At 37.5% G+C, this 23,656-nt stretch overlaps 4 non-coding genes across 4 annotated transcripts; all 4 read right to left on the minus strand.

The window, feature by feature from the left end:
* Positions 1-996: 996 nt before the first annotated feature.
* Positions 997-1,069, minus strand: TRNAF-GAA (transfer RNA phenylalanine (anticodon GAA)). Its single transcript has one exon. It is a non-coding gene; the product is annotated as a tRNA-Phe (tRNA).
* A 9,240-nt stretch (positions 1,070-10,309) lies between these two features.
* TRNAF-GAA (transfer RNA phenylalanine (anticodon GAA)) lies at positions 10,310-10,382 on the minus strand. The gene has a single exon. It is a non-coding gene; the product is annotated as a tRNA-Phe (tRNA).
* A 1,094-nt stretch (positions 10,383-11,476) lies between these two features.
* Positions 11,477-11,549, minus strand: TRNAF-GAA (transfer RNA phenylalanine (anticodon GAA)). Its single transcript has one exon. It is a non-coding gene; the product is annotated as a tRNA-Phe (tRNA).
* A 4,541-nt stretch (positions 11,550-16,090) lies between these two features.
* Positions 16,091-16,163, minus strand: TRNAF-GAA (transfer RNA phenylalanine (anticodon GAA)). The gene has a single exon. It is a non-coding gene; the product is annotated as a tRNA-Phe (tRNA).
* Positions 16,164-23,656: the final 7,493 nt, after the last annotated feature.

A 23,656-nucleotide genomic window follows, 5' to 3' on the forward strand; every position in this document is an offset into this window, starting at 1 on the left:
TTATTCAGCAGCTAAATTGGTCTGATGGGTGAATTTCCTTTTTAGGAGCCAAGTTAGTTAGAAGATGTTTGTAAACTATGAATGGACTTATACTCAGACACACAGACCTATATGGCGAGGGTAGGCAAACTAGGTCATCTGACTACTAACAGTTTTGTATAAGGGGAACTCGAGGCTGATGCAGGCAAAGCTTTACTTTCAATTAAAGGAAGAATTGGCAAATAAAGCAGGTAAAGTTGAATACAAGAGAGGTGGAAGCAAGTTTGACAGAAAGACAGAATGTAAAAAATATGTTGAAATGGTTGTCTTATCGATCAGCTTGATAAAAGGTTTTGATCATTATAAACAACGTCAATATGAGTTGACTCCAAATAGCATTTGTGGCATGCAAAGCAGAAGTTCAAAATGTGCCTAAACCCGGGTTTGAACCAGGGACCTTTAGATCTTCAGTCTACTGCTCTCCCAACTGAGCTATTTCATCCAGCTGGCAATTTTGGCTTTCTGTTGTATTTTTTATAATTGTTAAAGATAAATGCAGAACCTGGTCACTCTATCTGCATGTGCAGTTATGTGTTAAATTGTCCAGTATTATTCAGTAGCTAAATTGGTCTGATGGGTGAATTTCCTTTTTAGGAGCCAAGTTAGTTAGATGATGTTTGTAAACTATGAATGGACTTATACTCAGAAACACAGACCTATATGGCGAGGGTCGGCAAGCTAGGTCATCTGACTACTAACAGTTTTGTATAAGGGGAACTGGAGGCTGATGCAGGCAAAGCTTTACTTTCAATTAAAGAAAGAATTGGGAAATAAAGGAGGCAAAGTTGAATACAAGAGAGGTGGAAGCAAGTTTGAAAGAAAGACAGAAAGTAAATAATATGTTGAATTAATTGTGTTGTCGATTATCTTGATAAAAGGTTTTGATCATTATAAACAAAGTCAATATGAGTTGACTCAAAATAGTCTTTGTGGCATGCAAAGCAGAAGTTCAAAATGTGCCGAAACCCGGGATCGAACCAGGGACCTTTAGATCTTCAGTCTAACACTCTCCCAACTGAGCTATTTCGGCCTGCCAGCAGCTATATTATTCAGCCTCTTTTTTTGAACAATCCCAGAACAGAGATGCAGAACCTGGATTTTCAATCTGAGGTTAGAGCTGTGTTTTAATGTGTCCTGCATTGTTCAGCAGCTAACTGGTGAAATGGGTGAGTAGCGTTTTTGGGATAAATGTTAGGTCGTTTTTCTTTTAAAACTCTAAGTGGACCAGCACTGTATTACACAGACGTATGTCGCCTGAGTAGGTAAGCTATGTCATCTCAATACTGACAACTTTGTTCAAGGAGAAGTGAAAGCTGATGCAGACAAGAGTTTACTTTGAAAAAAGTATAAAATGGGATAAATTCGTCATCAAAGCTGATGGCAAGAGAGGTGGAAGCAAGTTTAGAAGGAGGACAGAAAGACAACTTTTTGTTGAAGTTATCATGTTGTTGATCAGTTGATAAAATATTTTGAGAAATAAAGAAAAAAAAACTAGAGCTGATTTCAAGAAATATTTTGCAAGAATGTAGGATCCCCTCGCACTGTGCTGAAAGTCAGGATTGAATCAGGTACCTTAAGCTCTTCAGTCTAACGATCTCCCAACTGAGATATTTCAGCCAACAAGTCCCTGTGGCCTCCTGATGTATTATTAATAATTGTAGACGATACATACAGAACCTGGTCATTCTATTTTCGTTTATAGTTATGTGTTAAAGTGTCCAGTATCATTCAGCAGGTAACTTGGTCTGATGAGTGAATATCCTTTTTAGGGGACAATGTAGGTAGAATTTTTTTTTCTAAACTCTGAATTGACTTATACTCTGAAACACAGACCTATATGGCCAGGGTGTACAAGCTATGTCATCTGACTACTGACAGTTTTGTATAAGGGGAATTGGAGGCTGATGCAGGCAAAGCTTTACTTTAAAATAAAGCAAGAAGTTTCAAATAAATGAGGCATAGTTGAATACAAGAGAGGTGGAAGCAACTTTGAAAGGAAGACAGAAAGTAAATAATATGTTGAATTGATTGTGTTGTTGATCAGATTGATAAAAGGTTTTGATAAAGAAGAGCGTTGATTTAACTCCAAACAGCTTTTGTGACATGAAAAGCAGAAGTTGAAATTGTGCCAAAACCCAGGATTGAACCAGGGACCTTTAGATCTTCAGTCTAACGCTCTCCCAACTGAGCTATTTCGGCCTGCTGGTAGTTAGGGTCTTCATCCTTTCTTTTAAACTTCCCAAGAAAATAGATGCTCAACCTCATGCTAGAGCTATGTTTTAAGATGTCCTGTATCATTCATCAGTTAACGGGTGCAATAGGTAAATAGCATTTTTCGGATCCAGGTTAGGTAGCTTTTTTTTTTACTCTGAATGGACTAGCACCATATTACACAGAGGTATTTGGCCTGAGTAGGTAAGCTATGTCATCTGAATACTGAAATCTGTGTTCAAGGAGAAGTGGAAGCTGATGCAGACAAGAGTTTACTTTACAAAAAAGCATGAAATAGGAAACATTTGTAGTCGAAGCTGAATGCAAGAGAGGTGGAAGCAAATTTAGAAGGAGGACAGAAAGACAATTCTATGTTGAATTGATCATGTTGTCGATCAGTTGATCAAATATTTTGATAAATAAAGAAAGAAAAACTTGAGCTGATACCAAGAAATATTTTGTGAGAAGCAAGAAACCTCTCAGACTTTTCCGAAACCCAGCATTGAACAAGGGACTTTTAGATTTTCAATCTAACACTCGCCCAACTGAGCTATTTCATCCAGCTGGCCATTTTGGCTTTCTGTTGTATTTTTGATAATTGTTAAAGATAAATGCAGACCCTGGTCATTCTATCTGCATGTGCAGTTATGTGTTAAATTGTCCAATATTATTCAGCAGCTAAATTGGTCTGATGGGTGAATTTCCTTTTTAGGAGCCAAGTTAGTTAGAAGATGTTTGTAAACTATGAATGGACTTATACTCAGACACACAGACCTATATGGCGAGGGTAGGCAAACTAGGTCATCTGACTACTAACAGTTTTGTATAAGGGGAACTCGAGGCTGATGCAGGCAAAGCTTTACTTTCAATTAAAGGAAGAATTGGCAAATAAAGCAGGTAAAGTTGAATACAAGAGAGGTGGAAGCAAGTTTGACAGAAAGACAGAATGTAAAAAATATGTTGAAATGGTTGTCTTATCGATCAGCTTGATAAAAGGTTTTGATCATTATAAACAACGTCAATATGAGTTGACTCCAAATAGCATTTGTGGCATGCAAAGCAGAAGTTCAAAATGTGCCTAAACCCGGGATTGAACCAGGGACCTTTAGATCTTCAGTCTACTGCTCTCCCTACTGAGCTATTTCATCCAGCTGGCAATTTTGGCTTTCTGTTGTATTTTTTATAATTGTTAAAGATAAATGCAGAACCTGGTCACTCTATCTGCATGTGCAGTTATGTGTTAAATTGTCCAGTATTATTCAGTAGCTAAATTGGTCTGATGGGTGAATTTCCTTTTTAGGAGCCAAGTTAGTTAGATGATGTTTGTAAACTATGAATGGACTTATACTCAGAAACACAGACCTATATGGCGAGGGTCGGCAAGCTAGGTCATCTGACTACTAACAGTTTTGTATAAGGGGAACTCGAGGCTGATGCAGGCAAAGCTTTACTTTCAATTAAAGGAAGAATTGGGAAATAAAGGAGGCAAAGTTGAATACAAGAGAGGTGGAAGCAAGTTTGAAAGAAAGACAGAAAGTAAATAATATGTTGAATTAATTGTATTGTCGATTATCTTGATAAAAGGTTTTGATCATTATAAACAAAGTCAATATGAGTTGACTCAAAATAGTCTTTGTGGCATGCAAAGCAGAAGTTCAAAATGTGCCGAAACCCGGGATCTTTAGATCTTCAGTCTAACGCTCTCCCAACTGAGCTATTTCGGCCTGCCAGCAGCTATAGTATTCAGCCTCTTTTTTTGAACAATCCCAGAACAGAGATGCAGAACCTGGATTTTCAATCTGAGGTTAGAGCTGTGTTTTAATGTGTCCTGCATTGTTCAGCAGCTAACTGGTGAAATGGGGAGTAGCGTTTTTGGGATAAATGTTAGGTCGTTTTTCTTTTAAAACTCTGAGTGGACCAGCACTGTATTACACAGACGTATGTCGCCTGAGTAGGTAAGCTATGTCATCTCAATACTGACAACTTTGTTCAAGGAGAAGTGAAAGCTGATGCAGACAAGAGTTTACTTTGAAAAAAGTATGAAATGGGATAAATTCGTCATCAAAGCTGATGGCAAGAGAGGTGGAAGCAAGTTTAGAAGGAGGACAGAAAGACAACTTTTTGTTGAAGTTATCATGTTGTTGATCAGTTGATAAAATATTTTGAGAAATAAAGTAAAAAAAACCAGAGCTGATTTCAAGAAATATTTTGCAAGAATGTAGGATCCCCTCGCACTGTGCTGAAAGTCAGGATTGAATCAGGTACCTTAAGCTCTTCAGTCTAACGATCTCCCAACTGAGATATTTCAGCCAACAAGTCCCTGTGGCCTCCTGATGTATTATTAATAATTGTAGACGATACATACAGAACCTGGTCATTCTATTTTCGTTTATAGTTATGTGTTAAAGTGTCCAGTATCATTCAGCAGGTAACTTGGTCTGATGTGTGAATATCCTTTTTAGGGGACAAGGTAGGTAGAATTTTTTTTCTAAACTCTGAATTGACTTATACTCTGAAACACAGACCTATATGGCCAGGGTGTACAAGCTATGTCATCTGACTACTGACAGTTTTGTATAAGGGGAATTGGAGGCTGATGCAGGCAAAGCTTTACTTTAAAATAAAGCAAGAAGTTTCAAATAAATGAGGCATAGTTGAATACAAGAGAGGTGGAAGCAACTTTGAAAGGAAGACAGAAAGTAAATAATATGTTGAATTGATTGTGTTGTTGATCAGATTGATAAAAGGTTTTGATAAAGAAGAGCGTTGATTTAACTCCAAACAGCTTTTGTGACATGAAAAGCAGAAGTTGAAATTGTGCCAAAACCCAGGATTGAACCAGGGACCTTTAGATCTTCAGTCTAACGCTCTCCCAACTGAGCTATTTCGGCCTGCTGGTAGTTTGGGTCTTCATCCTTTCTTTTAAACTTCCCAAGAAAATAGATGCTCAACCTCATGCTAGAGCTATGTTTTAAGATGTCCTGTATCATTCATCAGTTAACGGGTGCAATAGGTAAATAGCATTTTTCGGATCCAGGTTAGGTAGCTTTTTTTTTTACTCTGAATGGACTAGCACCATATTACACAGAGGTATTTGGCCTGAGTAGGTAAGCTATGTCATCTGAATACTGAAATCTGTGTTCAAGGAGAAGTGGAAGCTGATGCAGACAAGAGTTTACTTTACAAAAAAGCATGAAATAGGAAACATTTGTAGTCGAAGCTGAATGCAAGAGAGGTGGAAGCAAATTTAGAAGGAGGACAGAAAGACAATTCTATGTTGAATTGATCATGTTGTCGATCAGTTGATCAAATATTTTGATAAATAAAGAAAGAAAAACTTGAGCTGATACCAAGAAATATTTTGTGAGAAGCAAGAAACCTCTCAGACTTTTCCGAAACCCAGCATTGAACAAGGGACTTTTAGATTTTCAATCTAACACTCGCCCAACTGAGCTATTTCATCCAGCTGGCCATTTTGGCTTTCTGTTGTATTTTTGATAATTGTTAAAGATAAATGCAGACCCTGGTCATTCTATCTGCATGTGCAGTTATGTGTTAAATTGTCCAATATTATTCAGCAGCTAAATTGGTCTGATGGGTGAATTTCCTTTTTAGGAGCCAAGTTAGTTAGAAGATGTTTGTAAACTATGAATGGACTTATACTCAGACACACAGACCTATATGGCGAGGGTAGGCAAACTAGGTCATCTGACTACTAACAGTTTTGTATAAGGGGAACTCGAGGCTGATGCAGGCAAAGCTTTACTTTCAATTAAAGGAAGAATTGGCAAATAAAGCAGGTAAAGTTGAATACAAGAGAGGTGGAAGCAAGTTTGACAGAAAGACAGAATGTAAAAAATATGTTGAAATGGTTGTCTTATCGATCAGCTTGATAAAAGGTTTTGATCATTATAAACAACGTCAATATGAGTTGACTCCAAATAGCATTTGTGGCATGCAAAGCAGAAGTTCAAAATGTGCCTAAACCCGGGATTGAACCAGGGACCTTTAGATCTTCAGTCTACTGCTCTCCCAACTGAGCTATTTCATCCAGCTGGCAATTTTGGCTTTCTGTTGTATTTTTTATAATTGTTAAAGATAAATGCAGAACCTGGTCACTCTATCTGCATGTGCAGTTATGTGTAAAATTGTCCAGTATTATTCAGTAGCTAAATTGGTCTGATGGGTGAATTTCCTTTTTAGGAGCCAAGTTAGTTAGATGATGTTTGTAAACTATGAATGGACTTATACTCAGAAACACAGACCTATATGGCGAGGGTCGGCAAGCTAGGTCATCTGACTACTAACAGTTTTGTATAAGGGGAACTGGAGGCTGATGCAGGCAAAGCTTTACTTTCAATTAAAGGAAGAATTGGGAAATAAAGCAGGTAAAGTTGAATACAAGAGAGGTGGAAGCAAGTTTGACAGAAAGACAGAATGTAAAAAATATGTTGAAATGGTTGTCTTTTCGATCAGCTTGATAAAAGGTTTTGATCATTATAAACAACGTCAATATGAGTTGACTCCAAATAGCATTTGTGGCATGCAAAGCAGAAGTTCAAAATGTGCCTAAACCCGGGATTGAACCAGGGACCTTTAGATCTTCAGTCTACTGTTCTCCCAACTGAGCTATTTCATCCAGCTGGCAATTTTGGCTTTCTGTTGTATTTTTTATAATTGTTAAAGATAAATGCAGAACCTGGTCACTCTATCTGCATGTGCAGTTATGTGTTAAATTGTCCAGTATTATTCAGTAGCTAAATTGGTCTGATGGGTGAATTTCCTTTTTAGGAGCCAAGTTAGTTAGATGATGTTTGTAAACTATGAATGGACTTATACTCAGAAACACAGACCTATATGGCGAGGGTCGGCAAGCTAGGTCATCTGACTACTAACAGTTTTGTATAAGGGGAACTGGAGGCTGATGCAGGCAAAGCTTTACTTTCAATTAAAGGAAGAATTGGGAAATAAAGGAGGCAAAGTTGAATACAAGAGAGGTGGAAGCAAGTTTGAAAGAAAGACAGAAAGTAAATAATATGTTGAATTAATTGTATTGTCGATTATCTTGATAAAAGGTTTTGATCATTTTAAACAAAGTCAATATGAGTTGACTCAAAATAGTCTTTGTGGCATGCAAAGCAGAAGTTCAAAATGTGCCGAAACCCGGGATCTTTAGATCTTCAGTCTAACGCTCTCCCAACTGAGCTATTTCGGCCTGCCAGCAGCTATAGTATTCAGCCTCTTTTTTTGAACAATCCCAGAACAGAGATGCAGAACCTGGATTTTCAATCTGAGGTTAGAGCTGTGTTTTAATGTGTCCTGCATTGTTCAGCAGCTAACTGGTGAAATGGGTGAGTAGCGTTTTTGGGATAAATGTTAGGTCGTTTTTCTTTTAAAACTCTGAGTGGACCAGCACTGTATTACACAGACGTATGTCGCCTGAGTAGGTAAGCTATGTCATCTCAATACTGACAACTTTGTTCAAGGAGAAGTGAAAGCTGATGCAGACAAGAGTTTACTTTGAAAAAAGTATAAAATGGGATAAATTCGTCATCAAAGTTGATGGCAAGAGAGGTGGAAGCAAGTTTAGAAGGAGGACAGAAAGACAACTTTTTGTTGAAGTTATCATGTTGTTGATCAGTTGATAAAATATTTTGAGAAATAAAGAAAAAAAAAATAGAGCTGATTTCAAGAAATATTTTGCAAGAATGTAGGATCCCCTCGCACTGTGCTGAAAGTCAGGATTGAATCAGGTACCTTAAGCTCTTCAGTCTAACGATCTCCCAACTGAGATATTTCAGCCAACAAGTCCCTGTGGCCTCCTGATGTATTATTAATAATTGTAGACGATACATACAGAACCTGGTCATTCTATTTTCGTTTATAGTTATGTGTTAAAGTGTCCAGTATCATTCAGCAGGTAACTTGGTCTGATGAGTGAATATCCTTTTTAGGGGACAAGGTAGGTAGAATTTTTTTTTCTAAACTCTAAATTGACTTATACTCTGAAACACAGACCTATATGGCCAGGGTGTACAAGCTATGTCATCTGACTACTGACAGTTTTGTATAAGGGGAATTGGAGGCTGATGCAGGCAAAGCTTTACTTTAAAATAAAGCAAGAAGTTGCAAATAAATGAGGCATAGTTGAATACAAGAGAGGTGGAAGCAAGTCTGAAAGGAAGACAGAAAGTAAATAATATGTTGAATTGATTGTGTTGTTGATCAGATTGATAAAAGGTTTTGATAAAGAAGAGCGTTGATTTAACTCCAAACAGCTTTTGTGACATGAAAAGCAGAAGTTGAAATTGTGCCAAAACCCGGGATTGAACCAGGGACCTTTAGATTTTCAGTCTAACGCTCTCCCAACTGAGCTATTTCAGCCTGCTGGTAGTTTGGGTCTTCATCCTTTCTTTTAAACTTCCCAAGAAAATAGATGCTCAACCTCATGCTAGAGCTAGGTTTTAAGATGTCCTGTATCATTCATCAGTTAACGGGTGCAATAGGTAAATAGCATTTTTCGGATCCAGGTTAGGTAGCTTTTTTTTTTACTCTGAATGGACTAGCACCATATTACACAGAGGTATTTGGCCTGAGTAGGTAAGCTATGTCATCTGAATACTGAAATCTGTGTTCAAGGAGAAGTGGAAGCTGATGCAGACAAGAGTTTACTTTACAAAAAAGCATGAAATAGGAAACATTTGTAGTCGAAGCTGAATGCAAGAGAGGTGGAAGCAAATTTAGAAGGAGGACAGAAAGACAATTCTATGTTGAATTGATCATGTTGTCGATCAGTTGATCAAATATTTTGATAAATAAAGAAAGAAAAACTTGAGCTGATACCAAGAAATATTTTGTGAGAAGCAAGAAACCTCTCAGACTTTTCCGAAACCCAGCATTGAACAAGGGACTTTTAGATTTTCAATCTAACACTCTCCCGACTGAGCTATTTCATCCAGCTGGCCATTTTGGCTTTCTGTTGTATTTTTGATAATTGTTAAAGATAAATGCAGACCCTGGTCATTCTATCTGCATGTGCAGTTATGTGTTAAATTGTCCAATATTATTCAGCAGCTAAATTGGTCTGATGGGTGAATTTCCTTTTTAGGAGCCAAGTTAGTTAGAAGATGTTTGTAAACTATGAATGGACTTATACTCAGACACACAGACCTATATGGCGAGGGTAGGCAAACTAGGTCATCTGACTACTAACAGTTTTGTATAAGGGGAACTCGAGGCTGATGCAGGCAAAGCTTTACTTTCAATTAAAGGAAGAATTGGCAAATAAAGCAGGTAAAGTTGAATACAAGAGAGGTGGAAGCAAGTTTGACAGAAAGACAGAATGTAAAAAATATGTTGAAATGGTTGTCTTATCGATCAGCTTGATAAAAGGTTTTGATCATTATAAACAACGTCAATATGAGTTGACTCCAAATAGCATTTGTGGCATGCAAAGCAGAAGTTCAAAATGTGCCTAAACCCGGGATTGAACCAGGGACCTTTAGATCTTCAGTCTACTGCTCTCCCAACTGAGCTATTTCATCCAGCTGGCAATTTTGGCTTTCTGTTGTATTTTTTATAATTGTTAAAGAAAAATGCAGAACCTGGTCACTCTATCTGCATGTGCAGTTATGTGTTAAATTGTCCAGTATTATTCAGTAGCTAAATTGGTCTGATGGGTGAATTTCCTTTTTAGGAGCCAAGTTAGTTAGATGATGTTTGTAAACTATGAATGGACTTATACTCAGAAACACAGACCTATATGGCGAGGGTCGGCAAGCTAGGTCATCTGACTACTAACAGTTTTGTATAAGGGGAACTGGAGGCTGATGCAGGCAAAGCTTTACTTTCAATTAAAGGAAGAATTGGGAAATAAAGGAGGCAAAGTTGAATACAAGAGAGGTGGAAGCAAGTTTGAAAGAAAGACAGAAAGTAAATAATATGTTGAATTAATTGTATTGTCGATTATCTTGATAAAAGGTTTTGATCATTATAAACAAAGTCAATATGAGTTGACTCAAAATAGTCTTTGTGGCATGCAAAGCAGAAGTTCAAAATAAGCCGAAACCCGGGATCGAACCAGGGACCTTTAGATCTTCAGTCTAACGCTCTCCCAACTGAGCTATTTCGGCTTGCCAGCAGCTATAGTATTCAGCCTCTTTTTTTGAACAATCCCAGAACAGAGATGCAGAACCTGGATTTTCAATCTGAGGTTAGAGCTGTGTTTTAATGTGTCCTGCATTGTTCAGCAGCTAACTGGTGAAATGGGTGAGTAGCGTTTTTGGGATAAATGTTAGGTCGTTTTTCTTTTAAAACTCTCAGTGGACCAGCACTGTATTACACAGACGTATGTCGCCTGAGTAGGTAAGCTATGTCATCTCAATACTGACAACTTTGTTCAAGGAGAAGTGAAAGCTGATGCAGACAAGAGTTTACTTTGAAAAAAGTATAAAATGGGATAAATTCGTCATCAAAGCTGATGGCAAGAGAGGTGGAAGCAAGTTTAGAAGGAGGACAGAAAGACAACTTTTTGTTGAAGTTATCATGTTGTTGATCAGTTGATAAAATATTTTGAGAAATAAAGAAAAAAACTAGAGCTGATTTCAAGAAATATTTTGCAAGAATGTAGGATCCCCTCGCACTGTGCTGAAAGTCAGGATTGAATCAGGTACCTTAAGCTCTTCAGTCTAACGATCTCCCAACTGAGATATTTCAGCCAACAAGTCCCTGTGGCCTCCTGATGTATTATTAATAATTGTAGACGATACATACAGAACCTGGTCATTCTATTTTCGTTTATAGTTATGTGTTAAAGTGTCCAGTATCATTCAGCAGGTAACTTGGTCTGATGAGTGAATATCCTTTTTAGGGGACAATGTAGGTAGAATTTTTTTTTCTAAACTCTGAATTGACTTATACTCTGAAACACAGACCTATATGGCCAGGGTGTACAAGCTATGTCATCTGACTACTGACAGTTTTGTATAAGGGGAATTGGAGGCTGATGCAGGCAAAGCTTTACTTTAAAATAAAGCAAGAAGTTTCAAATAAATGAGGCATAGTTGAATACAAGAGAGGTGGAAGCAAGTTTGAAAAGAAGACAAAAAGTAAATAATATGTTGAATTGATTGTGTTGTTGATCAGATTGATAAAAGGTTTTGATAAAGAAGAGCGTTGATTTAACTCCAAACAGCTTTTGTGACATGAAAAGCAGAAGTTGAAATTGTGCCGAAACCCGGGATTGAACCAGGGACCTTTAGATCTTCAGTCTAACGCTCTCCCAACTGAGCTATTTCGGCCTGCTGGTAGTTTGGGTCTTCATCCTTTCTTTTAAACTTCCCAAGAAAATAGATGCTCAACCTCATGCTAGAGCTATGTTTTAAGATGTCCTGTATCATTCATCAGTTAACGGGTGCAATAGGTAAATAGCATTTTTCGGATCCAGGTTAGGTAGCTTTTTTTTTTACTCTGAATGGACTAGCACCATATTACACAGAGGTATTTGGCCTGAGTAGGTAAGCTATGTCATCTGAATACTGAAATCTGTGTTCAAGGAGAAGTGGAAGCTGATGCAGACAAGAGTTTACTTTACAAAAAAGCATGAAATAGGAAACATTTGTAGTCGAAGCTGAATGCAAGAGAGGTGGAAGCAAATTTAGAAGGAGGACAGAAAGACAATTCTATGTTGAATTGATCATGTTGTCGATCAGTTGATCAAATATTTTGATAAATAAAGAAAGAAAAACTTGAGCTGATACCAAGAAATATTTTGTGAGAAGCAAGAAACCTCTCAGACTTTTCCGAAACCCAGCATTGAACAAGGGACTTTTAGATTTTCAATCTAACACTCTCCCAACTGAGCTATTTCATCCAGCTGGCCATTTTGGCTTTCTACCCTGGTCATTCTATCTGCATGTGCAGTTATGTGTTAAATTGTCCAATATTATTCAGCAGCTAAATTGGTCTGATGGGTGAATTTCCTTTTTAGGAGCCAAGTTAGTTAGAAGATGTTTGTAAACTATGAATGGACTTATACTCAGACACACGCTATATGGCGAGGGTAGGCAAACTAGGTTTTCTGACTACTAACAGTTTTGTATAAGGGGAACTCGAGGCTGATGCAGGCAAAGCTTTACTTTCAATTAAAGGAAGAATTGGCAAATAAAGCAGGTAAAGTTGAATACAAGAGAGGTGGAAGCAAGTTTGACAGAAAGACAGAATGTAAAAAATATGTTGAAATGGTTGTCTTATCGATCAGCTTGATAAAAGGTTTTGATCATTATAAACAACGTCAATATGAGTTGACTCCAAATAGCATTTGTGGCATGCAAAGCAGAAGTTCAAAATGTGCCTAAACCCGGGATTGAACCAGGGACCTTTAGATCTTCAGTCTACTGCTCTCCCAACTGAGCTATTTCATCCAGCTGGCAATTTTGGCTTTCTGTTGTATTTTTTATAATTGTTAAAGATAAATGCAGAACCTGGTCACTCTATCTGCATGTGCAGTTATGTGTTAAATTGTCCAGTATTATTCAGTAGCTAAATTGGTCTGATGGGTGAATTTCCTTTTTAGGAGCCAAGTTAGTTAGATGATGTTTGTAAACTATGAATGGACTTATACTCAGAAACACAGACCTATATGGCGAGGGTCGGCAAGCTAGGTCATCTGACTACTAACAGTTTTGTATAAGGGGAACTCGAGGCTGATGCAGGCAAAGCTTTACTTTCAATTAAAGGAACAATTGGGAAATAAAGGAGGCAAAGTTGAATACAAGAGAGGTGGAAGCAAGTTTGAAAGAAAGACAGAAAGTAAATAATATGTTGAATTAATTGTATTGTCGATTATCTTGATAAAAGGTTTTGATCATTATAAACAAAGTCAATATGAGTTGACTCAAAATAGTCTTTGTGGCATGCAAAGCAGAAGTTCAAAATGTGCCGAAACCCGGGATCTTTAGATCTTCAGTCTAACGCTCTCCCAACTGAGCTATTTCGGCCTGCCAGCAGCTATAGTATTCAGCCTCTTTTTTTGAACAATCCCAGAACAGAGATGCAGAACCTGGATTTTCAATCTGAGGTTAGAGCTGTGTTTTAATGTGTCCTGCATTGTTCAGCAGCTAACTGGTGAAATGGGTGAGTAGCGTTTTTGGGATAAATGTTAGGTCGTTTTTCTTTTAAAACTCTGAGTGGACCAGCACTGTATTACACAGACGTATGTCGCCTGAGTAGGTAAGCTATGTCATCTCAATACTGACAACTTTGTTCAAGGAGAAGTGAAAGCTGATGCAGACAAGAGTTTACTTTGAAAAAAGTATGAAATGGGATAAATTCGTCATCAAAGCTGATGGCAAGAGAGGTGGAAGCAAGTTTAGAAGGAGGACAGAAAGACAACTTTTTGTTGAAGTTATCATGTTGTTGATCAGTTGATAAAATATTTTGAGAAATAAAGTAAAAAAAACCAGAGCTGATTTCAAGAAATATTTTGCAAGAATGTAGGATCCCCTCGCACTGTGCTGAAAGTCAGGATTGAATCAGGTACCTTAAGCTCTTCAGTCTAACGATCTCCCAACTGAGATATTTCAGCCAACAAGTCCCTGTGGCCTCCTGATGTATTATTAATAATTGTAGACGATACATACAGAACCTGGTCATTCTATTTTCGTTTATAGTTATGTGTTAAAGTGTCCAGTATCATTCAGCAGGTAACTTGGTCTGATGTGTGAATATCCTTTTTAGGGGACAAGGTAGGTAGAATTTTTTTTCTAAACTCTGAATTGACTTATACTCTGAAACACAGACCTATATGGCCAGGGTGTACAAGCTATGTCATCTGACTACTGACAGTTTTGTATAAGGGGAATTGGAGGCTGATGCAGGCAAAGCTTTACTTTAAAATAAAGCAAGAAGTTGCAAATAAATGAGGCATAGTTGAATACAAGAGAGGTGGAAGCAAGTTTGAAAGGAAGACAGAAAGTAAATAATATGTTGAATTGATTGTGTTGTTGATCAGATTGATGAAAGGTTTTGATAAAGAAGAGCTTTGATTTAACTCCAAACAGCTTTTGTGACATGAAAAGCAGAAGTTGAAATTGTGCCGAAACCCGGGATTGAACCAGGGACCTTTAGATCTTCACTCTAACGCTCTCCCAACTGAGCTATTTCAGCCTGCTGGTAGTTTGGGTCTTCATCCTTTCTTTTAAACTTCCCAAGAAAATAGATGCTCATCCTCATGCTAGAGCTATGTTTTAAGATGTCCTGTATCATTCATCAGTTAACGGGTGCAATAGGTAAATAGCATTTTTCGGATCCAGGTTAGGTAGCTTTTTTTTTTACTCTGAATGGACTAGCACCATATTACACAGAGGTATTTGGCCTGAGTAGGTAAGCTATGTCATCTGAATACTGAAATCTGTGTTCAAGGAGAAGTGGAAGCTGATGCAGACAAGAGTTTACTTTACAAAAAAGCATAAAATAGGAAACATTTGTAGTCGAAGCTGAATGCAAGAGAGGTGGAAGCAAATTTAGTAGGAGGACAGAAAGACAATTCTATGTTGAATTGATCATGTTGTCGATCAGTTGATCAAATATTTTGATAAATAAAGAAAGAAAAACTTGAGCTGATACCAAGAAATACTTTGTGAGAAGCAAGAAACCTCTCAGACTTTTCCGAAACCCAGCATTGAACAAGGGACTTTTAGATTTTCAATCTAACACTCTCCCGACTGAGCTATTTCATCCAGCTGGCCATTTTGGCTTTCTGTTGTATTTTTGATAATTGTTAAAGATAAATGCAGACCCTGGTCATTCTATCTGCATGTGCAGTTATGTGTTAAATTGTCCAATATTATTCAGCAGCTAAATTGGTCTGATGGGTGAATTTCCTTTTTAGGAGCCAAGTTAGTTTGAAGATGTTTGTAAACTATGAATGGACTTATACTCAGACACACAGACCTATATGGCGAGGGTAGGCAAACTAGGTCATCTGACTACTAACAGTTTTGTATAAGGGGAACTCGAGGCTGATGCAGGCAAAGCTTTACTTTCAATTAAAGGAAGAATTGGCAAATAAAGCAGGTAAAGTTGAATACAAGAGAGGTGGAAGCAAGTTTGACAGAAAGACAGAATGTAAAAAATATGTTGAAATGGTTGTCTTATCGATCAGCTTGATAAAAGGTTTTGATCATTATAAACAACGTCAATATGAGTTGACTCCAAATAGCATTTGTGGCATGCAAAGCAGAAGTTCAAAATGTGCCTAAACCCGGGATTGAACCAGGGACCTTTAGATCTTCAGTCTACTGCTCTCCCAACTGAGCTATTTCATCCAGCTGGCAATTTTGGCTTTCTGTTGTATTTTTTATAATTGTTAAAGATAAATGCAGAACCTGGTCACTCTATCTGCATGTGCAGTTATGTGTTAAATTGTCCAGTATTATTCAGTAGCTAAATTGGTCTGATGGGTGAATTTCCTTTTTAGGAGCCAAGTTAGTTAGATGATGTTTGTAAACTATGAATGGACTTATACTCAGAAACACAGACCTATATGGCGAGGGTCGGCAAGCTAGGTCATCTGACTACTAACAGTTTTGTATAAGGGGAACTGGAGGCTGATGCAGGCAAAGCTTTACTTTCAATTAAAGGAAGAATTGGGAAATAAAGGAGGCAAAGTTGAATACAAGAGAGGTGGAAGCAAGTTTGAAAGAAAGACAGAAAGTAAATAATATGTTGAATTAATTGTGTTGTCGATTATCTTGATAAAAGGTTTTGATCATTATAAACAAAGTCAATATGAGTTGACTCAAAATAGTCTTTGTGGCATGCAAAGCAGAAGTTCAAAATGTGCCGAAACCCGGGATCGAACCAGGGACCTTTAGATCTTCAGTCTAACACTCTCCCAACTGAGCTATTTCGGCCTGCCAGCAGCTATATTATTCAGCCTCTTTTTTTGAACAATCCCAGAACAGAGATGCAGAACCTGGATTTTCAATCTGAGGTTAGAGCTGTGTTTTAATGTGTCCTGCATTGTTCAGCAGCTAACTGGTGAAATGGGTGAGTAGCGTTTTTGGGATAAATGTTAGGTCGTTTTTCTTTTAAAACTCTAAGTGGACCAGCACTGTATTACACAGACGTATGTCGCCTGAGTAGGTAAGCTATGTCATCTCAATACTGACAACTTTGTTCAAGGAGAAGTGAAAGCTGATGCAGACAAGAGTTTACTTTGAAAAAAGTATAAAATGGGATAAATTCGTCATCAAAGCTGATGGCAAGAGAGGTGGAAGCAAGTTTAGAAGGAGGACAGAAAGACAACTTTTTGTTGAAGTTATCATGTTGTTGATCAGTTGATAAAATATTTTGAGAAATGAAGAAAAAAAAACTAGAGCTGATTTCAAGAAATATTTTGCAAGAATGTAGGATCCCCTCGCACTGTGCTGAAAGTCAGGATTGAATCAGGTACCTTAAGCTCTTCAGTCTAACGATCTCCCAACTGAGATATTTCAGCCAACAAGTCCCTGTGGCCTCCTGATGTATTATTAATAATTGTAGACGATACATACAGAACCTGGTCATTCTATTTTCGTTTATAGTTATGTGTTAAAGTGTCCAGTATCATTCAGCAGGTAACTTGGTCTGATGAGTGAATATCCTTTTTAGGGGACAATGTAGGTAGAATTTTTTTTTCTAAACTCTGAATTGACTTATACTCTGAAACACAGACCTATATGGCCAGGGTGTACAAGCTATGTCATCTGACTACTGACAGTTTTGTATAAGGGGAATTGGAGGCTGATGCAGGCAAAGCTTTACTTTAAAATAAAGCAAGAAGTTTCAAATAAATGAGGCATAGTTGAATACAAGAGAGGTGGAAGCAACTTTGAAAGGAAGACAGAAAGTAAATAATATGTTGAATTGATTGTGTTGTTGATCAGATTGATAAAAGGTTTTGATAAAGAAGAGCGTTGATTTAACTCCAAACAGCTTTTGTGACATGAAAAGCAGAAGTTGAAATTGTGCCAAAACCCAGGATTGAACCAGGGACCTTTAGATCTTCAGTCTAACGCTCTCCCAACTGAGCTATTTCGGCCTGCTGGTAGTTTGGGTCTTCATCCTTTCTTTTCAACTTCCCAAGAAAATAGATGCTCAACCTCATGCTAGAGCTATGTTTTAAGATGTCCTGTATCATTCATCAGTTAACGGGTGCAATAGGTAAATAGCATTTTTCGGATCCAGGTTAGGTAGCTTTTTTTTTTACTCTGAATGGACTAGCACCATATTACACAGAGGTATTTGGCCTGAGTAGGTAAGCTATGTCATCTGAATACTGAAATCTGTGTTCAAGGAGAAGTGGAAGCTGATGCAGACAAGAGTTTACTTTACAAAAAAGCATGAAATAGGAAACATTTGTAGTCGAAGCTGAATGCAAGAGAGGTGGAAGCAAATTTAGAAGGAGGACAGAAAGACAATTCTATGTTGAATTGATCATGTTGTCGATCAGTTGATCAAATATTTTGATAAATAAAGAAAGAAAAACTTGAGCTGATACCAAGAAATATTTTGTGAGAAGCAAGAAACCTCTCAGACTTTTCCGAAACCCAGCATTGAACAAGGGACTTTTAGATTTTCAATCTAACACTCGCCCAACTGAGCTATTTCATCCAGCTGGCCATTTTGGCTTTCTGTTGTATTTTTGATAATTGTTAAAGATAAATGCAGACCCTGGTCATTCTATCTGCATGTGCAGTTATGTGTTAAATTGTCCAATATTATTCAGCAGCTAAATTGGTCTGATGGGTGAATTTCCTTTTTAGGAGCCAAGTTAGTTAGAAGATGTTTGTAAACTATGAATGGACTTATACTCAGACACACAGACCTATATGGCGAGGGTAGGCAAACTAGGTCATCTGACTACTAACAGTTTTGTATAAGGGGAACTCGAGGCTGATGCAGGCAAAGCTTTACTTTCAATTAAAGGAAGAATTGGCAAATAAAGCAGGTAAAGTTGAATACAAGAGAGGTGGAAGCAAGTTTGACAGAAAGACAGAATGTAAAAAATATGTTGAAATGGTTGTCTTATCGATCAGCTTGATAAAAGGTTTTGATCATTATAAACAACGTCAATATGAGTTGACTCCAAATAGCATTTGTGGCATGCAAAGCAGAAGTTCAAAATGTGCCTAAACCCGGGATTGAACCAGGGACCTTTAGATCTTCAGTCTACTGCTCTCCCTACTGAGCTATTTCATCCAGCTGGCAATTTTGGCTTTCTGTTGTATTTTTTATAATTGTTAAAGATAAATGCAGAACCTGGTCACTCTATCTGCATGTGCAGTTATGTGTTAAATTGTCCAGTATTATTCAGTAGCTAAATTGGTCTGATGGGTGAATTTCCTTTTTAGGAGCCAAGTTAGTTAGATGATGTTTGTAAACTATGAATGGACTTATACTCAGAAACACAGACCTATATGGCGAGGGTCGGCAAGCTAGGTCATCTGACTACTAACAGTTTTGTATAAGGGGAACTCGAGGCTGATGCAGGCAAAGCTTTACTTTCAATTAAAGGAAGAATTGGGAAATAAAGGAGGCAAAGTTGAATACAAGAGAGGTGAAAGCAAGTTTGAAAGAAAGACAGAAAGTAAATAATATGTTGAATTAATTGTATTGTCGATTATCTTGATAAAAGGTTTTGATCATTATAAACAAAGTCAATATGAGTTGACTCAAAATAGTCTTTGTGGCATGCAAAGCAGAAGTTCAAAATGTGCCGAAACCCGGGATCTTTAGATCTTCAGTCTAACGCTCTCCCAACTGAGCTATTTCGGCCTGCCAGCAGCTATAGTATTCAGCCTCTTTTTTTGAACAATCCCAGAACAGAGATGCAGAACCTGGATTTTCAATCTGAGGTTAGAGCTGTGTTTTAATGTGTCCTGCATTGTTCAGCAGCTAACTGGTGAAATGGGGAGTAGCGTTTTTGGGATAAATGTTAGGTCGTTTTTCTTTTAAAACTCTGAGTGGACCAGCACTGTATTACACAGACGTATGTCGCCTGAGTAGGTAAGCTATGTCATCTCAATACTGACAACTTTGTTCAAGGAGAAGTGAAAGCTGATGCAGACAAGAGTTTACTTTGAAAAAAGTATGAAATGGGATAAATTCGTCATCAAAGCTGATGGCAAGAGAGGTGGAAGCAAGTTTAGAAGGAGGACAGAAAGACAACTTTTTGTTGAAGTTATCATGTTGTTGATCAGTTGATAAAATATTTTGAGAAATAAAGTAAAAAAAACCAGAGCTGATTTCAAGAAATATTTTGCAAGAATGTAGGATCCCCTCGCACTGTGCTGAAAGTCAGGATTGAATCAGGTACCTTAAGCTCTTCAGTCTAACGATCTCCCAACTGAGATATTTCAGCCAACAAGTCCCTGTGGCCTCCTGATGTATTATTAATAATTGTAGACGATACATACAGAACCTGGTCATTCTATTTTCGTTTATAGTTATGTGTTAAAGTGTCCAGTATCATTCAGCAGGTAACTTGGTCTGATGTGTGAATATCCTTTTTAGGGGACAAGGTAGGTAGAAGTTTTTTTTCTAAACTCTGAATTGACTTATACTCTGAAACACAGACCTATATGGCCAGGGTGTACAAGCTATGTCATCTGACTACTGACAGTTTTGTATAAGGGGAATTGGAGGCTGATGCAGGCAAAGCTTTACTTTAAAATAAAGCAAGAAGTTTCAAATAAATGAGGCATAGTTGAATCCAAGATAGGTGGAAGCAACTTTGAAAGGAAGACAGAAAGTAAATAATATGTTGAATTGATTGTGTTGTTGATCAGATTGATAAAAGGTTTTGATAAAGAAGAGCGTTGATTTAACTCCAAACAGCTTTTGTGACATGAAAAGCAGAAGTTGAAATTGTGCCAAAACCCAGGATTGAACCAGGGACCTTTAGATCTTCAGTCTAACGCTCTCCCAACTGAGCTATTTCGGCCTGCTGGTAGTTTGGGTCTTCATCCTTTCTTTTAAACTTCCCAAGAAAATAGATGCTCAACCTCATGCTAGAGCTATGTTTTAAGATGTCCTGTATCATTCATCAGTTAACGGGTGCAATAGGTAAATAGCATTTTTCGGATCCAGGTTAGGTAGCTTTTTTTTTTACTCTGAATGGACTAGCACCATATTACACAGAGGTATTTGGCCTGAGTAGGTAAGCTATGTCATCTGAATACTGAAATCTGTGTTCAAGGAGAAGTGGAAGCTGATGCAGACAAGAGTTTACTTTACAAAAAAGCATGAAATAGGAAACATTTGTAGTCGAAGCTGAATGCAAGAGAGGTGGAAGCAAATTTAGAAGGAGGACAGAAAGACAATTCTATGTTGAATTGATCATGTTGTCGATCAGTTGATCAAATATTTTGATAAATAAAGAAAGAAAAACTTGAGCTGATACCAAGAAATATTTTGTGAGAAGCAAGAAACCTCTCAGACTTTTCCGAAACCCAGCATTGAACAAGGGACTTTTAGATTTTCAATCTAACACTCGCCCAACTGAGCTATTTCATCCAGCTGGCCATTTTGGCTTTCTGTTGTATTTTTGATAATTGTTAAAGATAAATGCAGACCCTGGTCATTCTATCTGCATGTGCAGTTATGTGTTAAATTGTCCAATATTATTCAGCAGCTAAATTGGTCTGATGGGTGAATTTCCTTTTTAGGAGCCAAGTTAGTTAGAAGATGTTTGTAAACTATGAATGGACTTATACTCAGACACACAGACCTATATGGCGAGGGTAGGCAAACTAGGTCATCTGACTACTAACAGTTTTGTATAAGGGGAACTCGAGGCTGATGCAGGCAAAGCTTTACTTTCAATTAAAGGAAGAATTGGCAAATAAAGCAGGTAAAGTTGAATACAAGAGAGGTGGAAGCAAGTTTGACAGAAAGACAGAATGTAAAAAATATGTTGAAATGGTTGTCTTATCGATCAGCTTGATAAAAGGTTTTGATCATTATAAACAACGTCAATATGAGTTGACTCCAAATAGCATTTGTGGCATGCAAAGCAGAAGTTCAAAATGTGCCTAAACCCGGGATTGAACCAGGGACCTTTAGATCTTCAGTCTACTGCTCTCCCAACTGAGCTATTTCATCCAGCTGGCAATTTTGGCTTTCTGTTGTATTTTTTATAATTGTTAAAGATAAATGCAGAACCTGGTCACTCTATCTGCATGTGCAGTTATGTGTTAAATTGTCCAGTATTATTCAGTAGCTAAATTGGTCTGATGGGTGAATTTCCTTTTTAGGAGCCAAGTTAGTTAGATGATGTTTGTAAACTATGAATGGACTTATACTCAGAAACACAGACCTATATGGCGAGGGTCGGCAAGCTAGGTCATCTGACTACTAACAGTTTTGTATAAGGGGAACTGGAGGCTGATGCAGGCAAAGCTTTACTTTCAATTAAAGGAAGAATTGGGAAATAAAGCAGGTAAAGTTGAATACAAGAGAGGTGGAAGCAAGTTTGACAGAAAGACAGAATGTAAAAAATATGTTGAAATGGTTGTCTTTTCGATCAGCTTGATAAAAGGTTTTGATCATTATAAACAACGTCAATATGAGTTGACTCCAAATAGCATTTGTGGCATGCAAAGCAGAAGTTCAAAATGTGCCTAAACCCGGGATTTAACCAGGGACCTTTAGATCTTCAGTCTACTGTTCTCCCAACTGAGCTATTTCATCCAGCTGGCAATTTTGGCTTTCTGTTGTATTTTTTATAATTGTTAAAGATAAATGCAGAACCTGGTCACTCTATCTGCATGTGCAGTTATGTGTTAAATTGTCCAGTATTATTCAGTAGCTAAATTGGTCTGATGGGTGAATTTCCTTTTTAGGAGCCAAGTTAGTTAGATGATGTTTGTAAACTATGAATGGACTTATACTCAGAAACACAGACCTATATGGCGAGGGTCGGCAAGCTAGGTCATCTGACTACTAACAGTTTTGTATAAGGGGAACTGGAGGCTGATGCAGGCAAAGCTTTACTTTCAATTAAAGGAAGAATTGGGAAATAAAGGAGGCAAAGTTGAATACAAGAGAGGTGGAAGCAAGTTTGAAAGAAAGACAGAAAGTAAATAATATGTTGAATTAATTGTATTGTCGATTATCTTGATAAAAGGTTTTGATCATTTTAAACAAAGTCAATATGAGTTGACTCAAAATAGTCTTTGTGGCATGCAAAGCAGAAGTTCAAAATGTGCCGAAACCCGGGATCTTTAGATCTTCAGTCTAACGCTCTCCCAACTGAGCTATTTCGGCCTGCCAGCAGCTATAGTATTCAGCCTCTTTTTTTGAACAATCCCAGAACAGAGATGCAGAACCTGGATTTTCAATCTGAGGTTAGAGCTGTGTTTTAATGTGTCCTGCATTGTTCAGCAGCTAACTGGTGAAATGGGTGAGTAGCGTTTTTGGGATAAATGTTAGGTCGTTTTTCTTTTAAAACTCTGAGTGGACCAGCACTGTATTACACAGACGTATGTCGCCTGAGTAGGTAAGCTATGTCATCTCAATACTGACAACTTTGTTCAAGGAGAAGTGAAAGCTGATGCAGACAAGAGTTTACTTTGAAAAAAGTATAAAATGGGATAAATTCGTCATCAAAGTTGATGGCAAGAGAGGTGGAAGCAAGTTTAGAAGGAGGACAGAAAGACAACTTTTTGTTGAAGTTATCATGTTGTTGATCAGTTGATAAAATATTTTGAGAAATAAAGAAAAAAAAAATAGAGCTGATTTCAAGAAATATTTTGCAAGAATGTAGGATCCCCTCGCACTGTGCTGAAAGTCAGGATTGAATCAGGTACCTTAAGCTCTTCAGTCTAACGATCTCCCAACTGAGATATTTCAGCCAACAAGTCCCTGTGGCCTCCTGATGTATTATTAATAATTGTAGACGATACATACAGAACCTGGTCATTCTATTTTCGTTTATAGTTATGTGTTAAAGTGTCCAGTATCATTCAGCAGGTAACTTGGTCTGATGAGTGAATATCCTTTTTAGGGGACAAGGTAGGTAGAATTTTTTTTTCTAAACTCTAAATTGACTTATACTCTGAAACACAGACCTATATGGCCAGGGTGTACAAGCTATGTCATCTGACTACTGACAGTTTTGTATAAGGGGAATTGGAGGCTGATGCAGGCAAAGCTTTACTTTAAAATAAAGCAAGAAGTTGCAAATAAATGAGGCATAGTTGAATACAAGAGAGGTGGAAGCAAGTCTGAAAGGAAGACAGAAAGTAAATAATATGTTGAATTGATTGTGTTGTTGATCAGATTGATAAAAGGTTTTGATAAAGAAGAGCGTTGATTTAACTCCAAACAGCTTTTGTGACATGAAAAGCAGAAGTTGAAATTG

The sequence above is a fragment of the Triturus cristatus genome, chromosome 8, assembly GCF_964204655.1.
Source record: "Triturus cristatus chromosome 8, aTriCri1.1, whole genome shotgun sequence".
In the NCBI taxonomy this organism is placed as follows: domain Eukaryota; kingdom Metazoa; phylum Chordata; class Amphibia; order Caudata; family Salamandridae; genus Triturus; species Triturus cristatus.